Genomic DNA, 14,037 nt, shown 5'->3' with positions numbered 1-14,037 from the left:
TATATATATATATATATATATTATATTTTTTTCATGTTTTTGAATGGTAGTGTATTCATGCAGCACTGAAGTTTCAAGATTATTATTATTCTTTTTTAATTTTCCCCCCCACACACACTGTGCTTCCATAAATAACTTTTTTCTATTTTAATATATATTAAAAAGTAATTTATTCCTGTGATGCAAAACTGTATTTTCAGCATCATTACTCAGTGTCGCATGATCCTTCAGAAATTGCAATATACCATTTCTGATTATTATCAATGTTAAAAACCATTGTTCTGCTTTATATGTTTTTGTAGAAACTGTTCATTTATTTTAATTTTTATTTGATGAATGGAAAGTTTAAAAGAGAAGCATTTATTTGAAATCTTAAATATTTTGTAACATTATAGATGTCTGCACTGTCATGTTTGATTAATTTAATGCATCCTTTCCAAATTAGAATATTTATATTACACTCATGTTGTATTGCAGAATGCTTATTGGCCGATCACTGGCTGTAATATCTCAATGTCTGCCAAAAACTCTGGGTGACACTGTTAGGGTTACAAACAGACCATCTGAGGAATCTCAGCTGTCTTCAGCCTCCCTAACTTTGCCCTTACAATAAACTTCATTTCATGAACCTCAACAGTACAGCGCTATTCAAACGTTTGGGGTCAGTGAGGCTTTTTTTTGTTTTTTTTCTTTGAAAGAAAGAACGAAAGCACAACATTATATAATATTAAGCAATGATGCATAGTTAAATAAAATAAAATAAAATAAAATTAAATAATTAAAAACGAAATGCAGGTATGCAGAGAGTATTAAATAAGTAAAATAAAACTACTTAAATATGGCCATAGGTGCCCACAACAATATGTGCTTGTTTTTTTTTTTTTTTTTTTTTTTTTTTTTTTTTACTTATCTTGCATTTCAGACTAACTTCCATACAAGTTTTCTTTAGATTTTATATGAAATCTTGACCTTAAATTGTCATTTGTCCATTTGTAAAACTTGCAGTGTAACCACAAGTGTGTGTGTTTGCAGCTAAATTGTGTTAAATCATATATAATACAAAGAAACTCTCCCAAAAGCTGCAATATTCAGAAAGAATGACAAAACACAAGTGCACTTTGACCCTTAACCTTTGTCCAGCCTGTTAAAGACCCAGCCACGGCTCTGCACTATTTCAACATATTGCACAGAGGTTTGCAACACACGTTTTGAAATCTCTCATTTTTCACATACCCACCAGGTTTTTGCTTAAGGAATGCATGTAAATGAATTAGAAAGTTGCTGCATTACACTACATTGAATCTACATTTGCTTCACACACATGCAGCTGCTGAAATGTACAAACTCAAATCAGTTGTGCAACCCAGAGTGGGTTGAGGTTAATCCACGCTGCCTTTTGAAATCTCGGGGCTTGCTAAACAGGAACGTGCCATTACTGAAATGCCTGCTTCATGGTGTTGAGGCTCTTCTCTAACTGTACAACAGATGGCAGTATAACTTAAGCTTCAGAAAGACCCATGAAAATGAAGAAAACTAATTGTGTTTCATTTATTCAGTGACTTACATCCTGATAGAGAGATGGACAGGCCTTTATAGATTTGGATTTCTGATCGGTATGCTTGCAGTCAGATGCTGATGTAGTACTGCAACACTGAATGCTTCAGTGAGCCAACAAGCCTGCAGCACTAGCCCGGTGTGTTCGACTAGAGGCGCGGCGCAGATCGATCAGTGTTTGACATCCGCGAGAGCGATTCGAAAGCGTACGGAGCAGTCTGCTCTCTATAGCTCTCGTGGTACTCTATACACCGATCGGTCTGCACAGTCAGTCCGCGTCAAGTCGAACACACCTAATAGTTAACACCGGTTACACTCAGAGATGTGGCGCACACGTAAGGCTGTAACGCGTCCCAGCCCCCTTAGATGTAAGGCTACATTTACACTGGTGCGTTTATGTTTAAAATGAAAACGATCCTCGTCATACTGGCGTTTCCACTGCGTTTAAAGCCAGTTTTCCACTATCTCCGACAAGCGACAGACAGTCATTCATTCATTCAGTCATTCATTTCCAATGGAGAGTAGTGCGGGAGCTGCGTGGAGTTCCGATCAGATGCAGATGTCCGTTCATACTAACGTTACACGACCGAAAGCGCGTGCTATGTGACCATTCATGCACACTGTAGCATCATGCTACATAAGACAATAAATAAGATTTATATTCCGCTTTTACTCAAAAAAACTTTAAACCACCACAGATGTGTAAACTGAAGACTATTTGAACTTTATTAAAACTATTTGCACTGATTTATTGTGTTAGTTGCATATTGTTCCTTATACTCAGGAGAGTTTGTAAAAACATCAACAAGCTGAAAAATAAAACCAAAGTTTTTTTTTTTAGATAATGTAATCTTGTTAAAATGTATTACATAAAATTGGTATCGGAAAAAGTATCGTTCAGGAACCGGTATCGAAGTCAAGGTATCGTATCGATATCAAAATTTTTTGAACGATACCCAGCCCTAATAGTAATACTGTATTAACCCGAATATAAGACAATGTTTTTTTTCTTGGAAATACATCTTCAGGGTCTAGACTTTGACATGTCAATAACACACCCACAACAATAGGTGGCGCCAAATACACATAAAACGTGTGTGCTATGAAATACGTAATGTAATGCGTGTTGTAAAGATCGCGAGTAAAAACTAAAGAAAAAGAAAAGCTTACAGCTGCATGAGTCGTGACTGTCACGTTAGCCTGATGGGACTAAACTCCCTTTTGTTATTTTAAAACGTAAGACCGTACCCAGATTTGAAGACTACCGTAAGATTTAACTTCTACTGTTAATAAGATTTTGGTAGGCTACTATCAGATGGATAGCCTAAATGTCCTAATTCAGATGGGCTACCTTTTCTTTTTTTTTCTTTTTTTTAAGTGTATATTTTTTTAATGTGATTATCGGTACATTTTACCAGTTTTTACCATACTTTCAAAACAAAAATTAAAATAGGAAAAATATGCAATATGAAAATAATTTGAAGACAAAATGTGTTTTACTGAGAAAAAACAAGATTTGGCTTTTAAAAAGCCTTTTTCCAAAAGGTACATCTGGAAAAAGGGGGGGTCGTCTTATAATCAGGGTCGTCTTATATCCGGGCCAATACAGTACTATTCCACAATTTAGCCTTGATGAGCATACACGAGACTTTCATTATCACGCATGCATCACAATTTTGCTTACATGTTATTAGTGTCTTAGAAATAGTGCAGAATCTAAATATTCTTTCTTAATTTTATTTGTTTTGCATTTTGGAGAACGCAGCAATATTTTATTTCCATACTTAATTGGTGGGAAAAAAAATCACGTTCCATCTGGTCTCAGATTTTCGGACTTTATACATATAAAGTCTATATTGGAGACGATCTATAAAAAGTGCTGGACAAACATGCTCTTCACTACCATTCATATTCACAGAAGCAAGTCAGCATAGGTCTAAGACCCCCCCCACCCCCCGACGCCAGAATAAAATAATGGCTCATTGACGCATAAATTTTTAGTACATTCTAAGTTCTAACATCACCAAAAACCTGTCAAAACAAATGCTGCTTTAGAAGTGATAATAAGCACATTTCTCTGCAAACTCAGAATAAAATATTCCACTGCAATTAACCGTACAAGGCGAAAGCACAGAGGATGGGGACATAAACAGTCACTTTGGGAAATGTCACTCTCCAGCTTAAAATAAATCAGTGCGTACGGGCCAGTGAGCAACAGGTGGGTCCTGCCATACAAAGGCCACTTGAATGCAAAGGCTGTGCCTGTCATGCTATTGCTATGAGTGAGGGAGGGCTGGCGTGTGTTTCTGAGGGCCGTCCAACTCACATAGACAAACACATGACAGACTTAAAAAAAAAAAATAAATAAATAAAAAAAAAAATATATATATATATGATTATATAAATATAATGCTTTAGCAGTTATAGTGGATTTACAACATGAATCCCAAATTAACTAAATTTGAATAAACCTCATTTTTATGGAATATTATTTTTGTAGGTTCTGCATTGACTGCCGCTAGTGATATTAACAAAGCCTGTGACAGTCGTTCATTGCTTACACTGAAAAAATTTAAAAAATATGTGTAGAAACGTTTTTTAAACTGTAAATTGAGTACATTTTCACAATTACAAATGCATTGAATTAAACATGAAAGTTTGAAACAAAACTGTTCTTGTAAAAACAAAAATAATATTAATAAAAACTTTTCTTTTAAAATCTACATTCTTTTTTTTAATTTACTTAATTTATTTATTTATTCTATCACAGTGTGCAATTCCCTTCATGCTCTGAATCATCATTTTCATGAAAAATCATGAGCTCTGAGTCTTGGCAGTACTGGAAATATACAAACTTTTGATACTAAACAGCACGCTGTAAATGCGTACGACATGTTCCCTTCTATAAAAATGGAGTTGTTGGTATTTTCTCGACACTTTCTGCATCTCGTCCCCCTCATCTCAGTGTAAGCGTATCCAGCAGCTGGCCCTGTCTGTCTCGAGCCGAGCGCACAGATCGCAGGGCCTGTCTGCAGCACACACACACTCTACTGTCTGCTGCCACTGCTTCTCACAGCTTCCATATGAGGCTGACCAATGGATTTTAAAGCTGATTCGAAGCAGGACGTTCTAAGGTGAACATGAAGGTCCTCAAAAACATTCCACTGATAGTTCTTCTGGCGTATTTCAGCCTGAGTGAAGGGCTCCAGAGAGGTGAGTCACGGCTTCTGATTGTGAATAACTATCTTGTGTTGTGCAAGCATGAGCCACGGAAGTGAGGCAGTTTGTTGAATATTGAGACACTATGATCAGGGATCTGGTGAATTAGATATTTCACTGTGTGAGTTCATTGAAAATTAGGTTTGTTTCTAATTTAAATGGAAATAAAGTTTTAGGATTTTGGAAAGATCTATCTATCTATCTATCTATCTATCTATCTATCTGAGGGGTGAACTGTTTGATTTTTGGGTATATTATAAAACGTGCTGGAGATGTCTGAAATGCTTTTTGCATAGTTCTTTATACTTTTTTTTTTACAGAATAAAGTTTATTTTGTTTTGTATTTTGCTTAAATAAATAATTTGGCATGTCAAAAATTTTTACATTTAGCTTTTGCAAATTAGTTTGACCTTATGTACTGCAACACCGACCTTATTTATTTATTTTAGTTTTTAAACCAACCAAGTTAGTAGACATGTAGTTGCAAATTAATGAGAATTAGTTGACATGTAGTTACAAAGTTACTTATAGTTAATAGAATGCCTAAAGTGGACTATCGAAATAAAGTGTAACCTTTTTTTTTCATATTTTTCTTCACACCCACAGTGAATAAACATTTATTATAGTCTGGTTTTCTTGACTATTTGAGAAAAGCAATTACATACAGATCACATTTGTAGAATCATTTACAAGGCTTTACAGTATCAGTCTCAGATGGGTTTTGATTTGTGTATTTATGATTTAAACTGTGAGGTCACGTCAAGCCTGAACTATAATTTGTGACATATGACTTCTGGAGAACTGAAAAGCATAGCTGTGACCTCAGAGCTTTGAACCTCAATATCTTCCAACTGGAAATGTTTATAATGACTTTAGGAGCCTGCGTAAGCAGAGCTCCAGATGGAGAAGATACACTGTACGCCAACCCTTTCTCCTGAGATACACTCATGTGGTTACTAATCGACATCTTAAAATAACTTCATTATTAGTACGGTATGTTGGCATTAGACAGTATGCTACAATCAATTGTTCAACATAGAGCAAACACAGTGACACCTTCACATGATTTATAGAATTTGCAAAAGGTTAAGATGGAGAATATTGATTTAGAATGTTCGAGTATGGCATGATACACAAGGTAACGTCTTAGATACATATGGAAGGCTTAAAAATGTGGATACATGTATAATTCCAGATATGGAATCTGTATTTAATATACCCAGAAACACAGTGGTGAAAGCGTTCTTCCCAGCCATCATATAACAGAAGCTGGGGTCAAAACATTATCATTTGCGCACATAATATCTTCAAATTGACCAAAAATTACTATAAAGAAAATGCCTTCTGGATTTCTAAAGCAATGGTTCTCCGTGCATAATTAAGGGTGTGGCCACTTGAGTGACAGGTGCATTGCCGCTGCTGTCACCATCGTCGAGCTAGGTGGGCGTGGTTTCGTCAACCAGCTCCCGCCTCTTTGCCCATTTTCGATTATCTGGGAGTGACGCGCTGCCAAGATGGTGACGGCCGGCTCCGCCCACTTTGAGCTTCAGAAACGCTCTTTAGAAACCTACGGGTGACGTCACGGACACTACATCCATGTTTCTATACAGTCTATGGTCGCAACAGGGGATAAGAATTGTAACAATTTGATTTATGCACAACGAATATTTGGTAACTATAAACAACAAATATATTCAACAAATCAATGCTATTTTTGGTAACATTTTGGTACCATTTAAAAAAAAAATCATAAAAATCAGTTTTACTACACATTCATATATGAGCAACCTGTCGGTAACGATAATGCGTCTCTGAAAGCTTAAATACAACATTAAACTGTAACAGTTTACAGTTAATGAACAAGATGACATAAATTACTCTTTAAGTGAGTCTTTCTGACCAATTCAGTAGAAGAGTCATTCAGAAGAGTCCATTTTTACATGCAGCCAAACATGGACATTGCAATAGAAATATGTTGTCTTTATTGTTAAACGGAACTGAAACGAACATCACGAAAATTGGTTTTAGTACTTTTTACCAAAACCAAATGGAACCACAGCAGAGAGCCAAAAATTGGTTTCAGGTCTGTTATGAATGCAACTGCTAATTGTAATTGTGCGTAATTTGATACATAGTCTAATTCATTTTTAAAGGAATAGTTCACCCAAAAACGAAAATTACCCCATGATTTACTCACCCTCAAGCCATCCTAGGTGTATATCACTTTAATCTTTCAGATGAGTATAATCAGAGTTACATTAAGAAATGTCCTGGCTCTTCCAAGCTTTATAATTGCAGTAAATAGTGGTCAAGATTTTGAAGCTCAAAAAAGTCATGAAAATTGCTCCACATGGTGGAACACCGCTCTCTCTTGAACAAGCATACGACAGTTAGCAAAAGCTATAGATTGCCATTTATAAAGTTTTAAATATGGGTATTTTTCTTACACAAACACATTGATTCACTTCAGAAGGCCTTTATTAAACCCCAAGAGCTGTGTGGAGCACTTTTTATGATGGATGCACTTTATTTTGCTTCAAAATCTCAACCACCATTCACTGCCATTATTAAGCTTGGAGGTATATATTAATATAACTCTGATTGTATTCATCTGAAAGATGAAAGTCATTGAGGGTGAGTAAATCATGGGGTAAGTTTCATTTTTGGGTGAACTATCTCTTTAAGAATTGAAAAGAAAACTATTTTCATATCTTTTGCTGTTTATGTCAAAGGTTGCATCTGATCAAACTCTACAATATTTTGGCACACATTCATCTGTATCTTGGTAGTAGTAAGGTAGATGCCAACATTGACATGCCTTCATCCTGAAAACATATGAACTATGAAAGGTCAAAGGAAATATGACCCAGATTGCATTAATGTAGGTTACATTTGAGAGTGTCGCCACTCCTATGTCCAGTGCAAAATTTGGATCCTGGAACCAAACCAGATGAAACCCACTCTCAATGGATGATGCCAAAATGGCATGTGATCAGATGGTGAGGTATAAATTTGATATTGACGTACACACTACCTCAATCAAATTAATGGCATCAGTAGCTGTTCTACACATCATCTGGCTGTCAGTGAGCAGTGAATTGAAAATAAATGCTCCTTCTCAACCTTTGCAAACAGAATGTCCTTCTTGGTATCACATCAAATGTCATTCACACAGGAAAGTACCAGTAAAAACAGGACAATAGTGAAGTAGAACACTACTGGAAGCCAAAAAGACCAAATGCAGCAAAAATAGCGAAGACCAACATTCAGGGAACATTCTCAGAATTTTCTGACAAGGTTCTCTCAACAAACATTTGTCAAGGTTAACAGAATATCCGTTCAAAGTTATCTGGTTGCCAATAATGTTCTTAAAACACCAGAACTTTTTTAAAGTTTTAAATAAAGTTTTCATGGAAATGAGTTATCTGGTTGCCAATAATGTTCTTAAAACACCAGAACTTTTTTTTTTTTTTTTTAAGTTTTTTAAATAAAGTTTTCATGGAAATGTTAGCCAAAAAATGTTTTTCTTAGAACACACATAGGTGGCGTTTCCTAAAAAAAGTCTTCAATATTTTACATACAATGGCCTCCAAACATATTTGGCCATTTGAGTCATACTTAAAAATGTCTGAATGCCATTGCATTAGAAATCAAAGCAAATGGCATATGCAAACAAATGAATGCTGGACCTTTTCCAAAATAGATGGACGGAAGAATAGTTGATTTATTATAAATGAAGTAATTTGTTTACATCAAATTGGAGAGTGAGTCTGTTACATAAAACTCTAAGCAGCATCTTAACATGAGCTGTTGCTAACAGGTCGGGATGATGATGTCCTTGGAAGCTCTTGCGTGGAACAGGTGATATATCCGCTGATTCACACTCTGGAAATTGGCAGGTTGTGTTCCTGTGGAGTGCTAATGCATCCCCGTGAGAAAACACAGCCGACAGCAAACAAGGTTTGCACAGTCATGCTGTAAATTAATGAGGCTCCAGCTTCACCGCTGTCACTCACCTGCATACAAGACAGAGAAAACAGCTTAAAAATACAAGAACTTTGCATTCCCTCCTGAAACAAAGCTTGAACCAACCTGAAGTGCTCAGCTGGTCTCCCAGAATGGTTTTAGTGGGGTTTTGTGCAGTTGTCAGCAGGCCAGACCAGCTTAATTCTGGGCTCTGTTAGCCCTTGCCGGAAGATGACGTAGCTACACCATTTGGTTTATCTTTCTCCATTGATGAAAACTGAAAATGACCATTCTAAATACATAATATTATTAGCAAACAGCATATACACAGAGTAGAACTGTTTCAAGGTAACTAACATTACATTCAATTAACTGAATGAACGTGCTATTTTTAGCTAAAGCTTTTAAACATTGTTTTTGTTAACTGAAAAAGCTCAAATAAAAGAAAACATAAATATTACATGAAAAACTTACATAAAAACGTATAAATCTTGCATTGGAAGCTGTCTTGTCTGGAAGTACGCAAATCGATATATTTTACAAAAGCACATAGAATTACTTAAATCTTAAAAAGAAAGTAAACTTAGTTATAATAATATAATAATATAATATTCAAAATATAATAGTATATACATAATACTAAATTAACACCGGAGAGCAACAACAAAGTCACTCAGTCTATAGTCTTGCTAATAATATAACAAAACTGAAAATAGCACAAGCGTCATACATAAATGTGACATGTGACCTACAGTAATTACATTAGTGAGGGCAGTATAGTGTATCCATTTTTGGTCGAGTTTAGTCTATGAGAGGAGCTTTTAGATCTAAAAGGGGAAATTTTGGAAAACTGATACAAGCCTTTTGGAGAATTCGGGTGGGCTATTTATCTTGTCGGATTTCCCTTTGAAGAAACCAATGTTTGAAGAAATATCTAAAACAATGCAAGTGTGATTGCAAAAGAAATGAAAAGACGAGAACTTCCTGGAGTTGACGTGTCTTGACATAACAGTGCCAGACTAAACAATAAAACTCCAGTTAAAATATTTATTACGAGGCAGAAAGAAAGGGAAGTGCAACAAACTGACCTTGAATTTTATAGTGGATGTTTAATGCTGTTTTAATGACTCTTAACACAAACATTATGTAACTTTAAGAGCAAACATTTCAAAACTAAAACTGCAATATCCAGACTCTTTAAATGGTGAGTTATCTTTGATTAATAGTAGAGTGTTGATCTTGCGGTAATTAAAATTAGACTAAATGTTACTCATGAAATAGGCTACATATGCACAAACATTGGTTCTCTTCCAAATTCTAAGCCGTCTAGTTGCATAAATAGGCAGCATGCAATGAAACAGAGCCTTATAAGTGACTACAGCACCCTAGATAGGCTGCAACTCCATGCGGCATACAAATAGCACTACTCAAGGGACTAGACACAACTGATTTCAGCAGTCTGATGTTAGCATGTTGCTAAGCTAACAACACAGTACTCATATACATGTTGATATTTAATAATATGTAACTATTTGTCATTATTCATGATAATCACAATGATATTCTACATTGCTTCCAAAAGCCCTCTTGTTTACTCAAATTCAGTACTTAGCAATAAAACAATGGATGCAGGGATTGACTTTTCTATCTGCTTTAGATGTTGATCAGAATAAGGAGTCTTAGAATTTAGTATAACTATCCTGCCTATGATTCTATCTTGGCACCATGGTACAGTGATGCTATCAGACACCATGGTATTTTGATATATACGGTAGCTTACCATGGTACTGAATGATTCTTTGGTAGAACATACTTTAAAGAATAGTTCAAAGAATACCATGGTATTACCATAGCATAAATCCAAAAATACATGGTATTGCACTTCAAAAACAATTTCTTACTTAGTATTTGTCTTATTGTCCAGTACAAATATCCAAAATTCTTAAATCGGGATACATTTATTGAAAAGCAAAATACTAAAGATATTATGTCTTGTTTTCTGATAAATCTATCAAAATTAACTGAATTGTATCATCCTAAAAACATGTTATTAAAATGGTACATATGCCTAAAACATGGTTTTATCATGGTACATGCCCAAAAACAAGGTATTACTATGGTACACATCCAAAAAACATGGCATTTTGTAAACATGGAGTTAGTATGATAAACACGCAAATTTTTATTTATTTTTTTTAATCATGGTCCACGTCCCAAAAAAAGGTATTACCAAGATCCACAAAAAAAAAAAAAACGTGCCATTTTGTATCATGGTCAATGTCCCAAAAACATGGAATTAGTATGAACTACTTTAATTCCAAGATTGATACTATTAGAGATAAAATTGTAAAATGTAAAACTGTAACCATGCAGCCGTCAGCTACAGTAACACATCAGATGGTGCGCTATAGTTCCCCTGAGGAACAATTCCACTCATTCTCTACTATAGGAGAGGAAGAATTTAATAAACTTGTTAAATCATCTAAACCAACAACATGTATGCTAGACCCTATTCCATCTAAGCTCCTAAAAGAGGTGCTTCCAGAAGTCATAGATCCTCTTCTGACTATTATTAATTCGTCATTGTCATTGGGACATGTCCCCAAAACCTTCAAACTGGCTGTTATTAAGCATCTCATTACAAAAACACAACTTGACCCCAAAGATCTAGTTAATTACAGACCGTTCTCGAATCTCTCTTTTCTGTTAAAGATACTAGAAAAGGTAGTATCCTCTCAATTATATTCCTTCTTAGCAGTGTTAATTTATGAGTGTTTACTATTGTCATTTTGCATTATTGACACACTATTTTCCTAATTAATGCTGTTCAGTTGCTTTGACACAATCTGTATTGTTAAAAGCGCTATATAAATAAAGGTGACTTGACTTGACTTGACTTAATTTAGTGTTAAATTAGCAGTTTTAATAATTTTCATCATAATTTTCGTCAACAACATTTTTTTCACCGGCGACAATGAGACGATAACGAGCTAAAACTGTTTTTGAATGACAAAAACTATGACGTGAATCTATTGACATTTTCGTCAACGAATAAAAACTAGACGAAAATGTTAGGGAGGGACGATTTGGGAAGAGATTCATTCAGCACGAACATGCTGTGCGGTTCGGAGGTTAGATGCGTACATATGAACCAGTGGGACATGAGCTAACATACACTTGCTGCACGTCGCATAAAACGTACAGAAATGTCAATATGTGGGAGTAAGAGAAGAGCAGACATATGGATAAATCTGACGACGCAAGAGAGAACTCAATCCGGTCCGGTTTTCTGAGCACAGAGACTGAAGCATACACACACAGAAAGCGCCTCTCACAGCGCGTGAGTACTCTTCCGTGTCGCATGAACGGAGAATTACACACAAAATGATGTTGAATTGTCCGTTTTGACGAGTATTCACGTAAACACAGTTAATTACATCTGAAGTAAACATAAACAGCAGGGAGAACGTGTACCAGTACATTGCATCCATTGCATCAGTGCATCCGGTTTTAAAGGGACAGCCTATATAATCATTGGTATTTCATTAAAAATAATACCATGTTCTTGTTCTTTATGAGAAGTGGTTTTATTTAATTTTAACATGAAGGCATGTTGTGTGTCACTGCGGTTAAATCGGTGTCTATCATGAAAAAAACCTTAATATCAAACCTATATAATGAGTTTGGAAATTTTAGAGAAATGCTTAATAAATGCACTATAACTAAACCCATTCGATTTTAGCCGACTAAATTTACTGTAGATTTAGTCAACTAAAATCTTATGATATTTAGTCGACTAAAACTAGACTAAAACTAAAAACAATTCAGATGACTAAAATGTGACTAAAACTAAATGGCATTTTAGTCAAAAGTCTATGACTAAAAAACTAAAGCAAAATTTGCTGTCAAAATTAACACTGCTTCTTAGAGAAAAATTGTATCTGTGAGGATTTCCAGTCAGGATTTAGACCATATCATAGTACTGAGACTGCTCTCATTAGAGTTACAAATGACCTGCTCTTATCATCTGATCATGGTTGTATCTCTCTATTAGTGCTACTGGATCTTAGCGCTGCGTTCAATACTATCGACCACAACATTCCTTTGAATAGACTAGAAAACTTTGTTGGCATTAGTGGAAATGCATTAGCATGGTTCAAACTGTACTTCAGTTCGTAGCAGTAAATGATGAGTTATCATATCGATCACAAATACAGTATGGAGTGCCACAAGACTCAGTACTAGGACCGTTGCTTTTCACACTTTACATGTTACCCTTTGGAGATATCATCAGGAAACACGGTGTTAGCTTTCACTGTTATGCTGATGACACTCAGCTCTATATTTCTTTGCGGCCCGGCGAAACATACCAATTTGAAAAATATAAAAAATCTGGATGACGAGTTTCTTACTGCTAAATTCTGCAAAAAAACAGAGGTGTTAATTATCAGACCTAAAACCTACGCATGCAATAACCTAGAACACTGTCTAACACTTGATGACTGCTCTGTCAATTCTTCTTCATCAGTTAGGAACGACCCATCTCTTTAACCTGGGTTACACATAACACACTTACACATTTCTATTACTCAAATCCGTTAAAGTATTGTTAGGCTGCATTAATTAGGTCATCCGGAACTGGGAACACTTCCAATAACACACAATGTACGTCTACGCAAATATTAGTCTGTTTCTTTCTTATTCCGAGGTCGCCGTAGCCACCAGATCCAGTCCGTATCCAGCCCAGATGGTGGATCAGCACCTAGAAACGACCTCTACAGCCCTGAATTTCTGCGGAGGCCAGGACAACTAGATGAGTCCGAGAGACAGATCCCCAGTGAAGACCTTGTCTCCTAGATGGCCATCGGGAAAGACCATGGAACCAGATGAGCCCTCTGCACAATCTAACTTTGCTGCAGCATGGATCAACCTGCTGGTTCGTCTGGCCAGAGGAGAACTGGCCCCCCGACTGAGCCTGGTTTCTCCCAAGGTTTTTTTCTCCATTCTGTCACCGATGGAGTTTTGGTTCCTTGCCGCAAGTCGCCTCTGGCTTGCTTAGTTGGGAACACTTAATTTCCAGCGATATCGTTGACTTGATTGCAAAGATATTATTTAATCTGAACTGAGCTGGATGATGACATCACTGTATTCAATGATGAACTGCCTATAACTGAAAATTGAGTGTTTACTATTGTCCTTTTACATTATTGACACACTATTTTCCTAATTAATGCTGTACAGTTGCTTTGACACAATCTGTATTGTTAAAAGCGCTATATAAATAAAGGTGACTTGACT

At 35.8% G+C, this 14,037-nt stretch overlaps 1 pseudogene; it reads left to right on the top strand.

Moving 5' to 3' along the window:
- Positions 1–4,529: 4,529 nt before the first annotated feature.
- LOC107554849 (muscle, skeletal receptor tyrosine-protein kinase-like) overlaps positions 4,530–14,037 on the top strand; it is a 34,151-nt pseudogene continuing 24,643 nt past the window's right edge.

This window comes from Sinocyclocheilus grahami, unplaced genomic scaffold, assembly GCF_001515645.1.
Source record: "Sinocyclocheilus grahami isolate Dianchi unplaced genomic scaffold, SAMN03320097.WGS_v1.1 scaffold516.1, whole genome shotgun sequence".
Classification (NCBI taxonomy): domain Eukaryota; kingdom Metazoa; phylum Chordata; class Actinopteri; order Cypriniformes; family Cyprinidae; genus Sinocyclocheilus; species Sinocyclocheilus grahami.
This window is presented reverse-complemented; position numbering and strand designations above follow the sequence as displayed.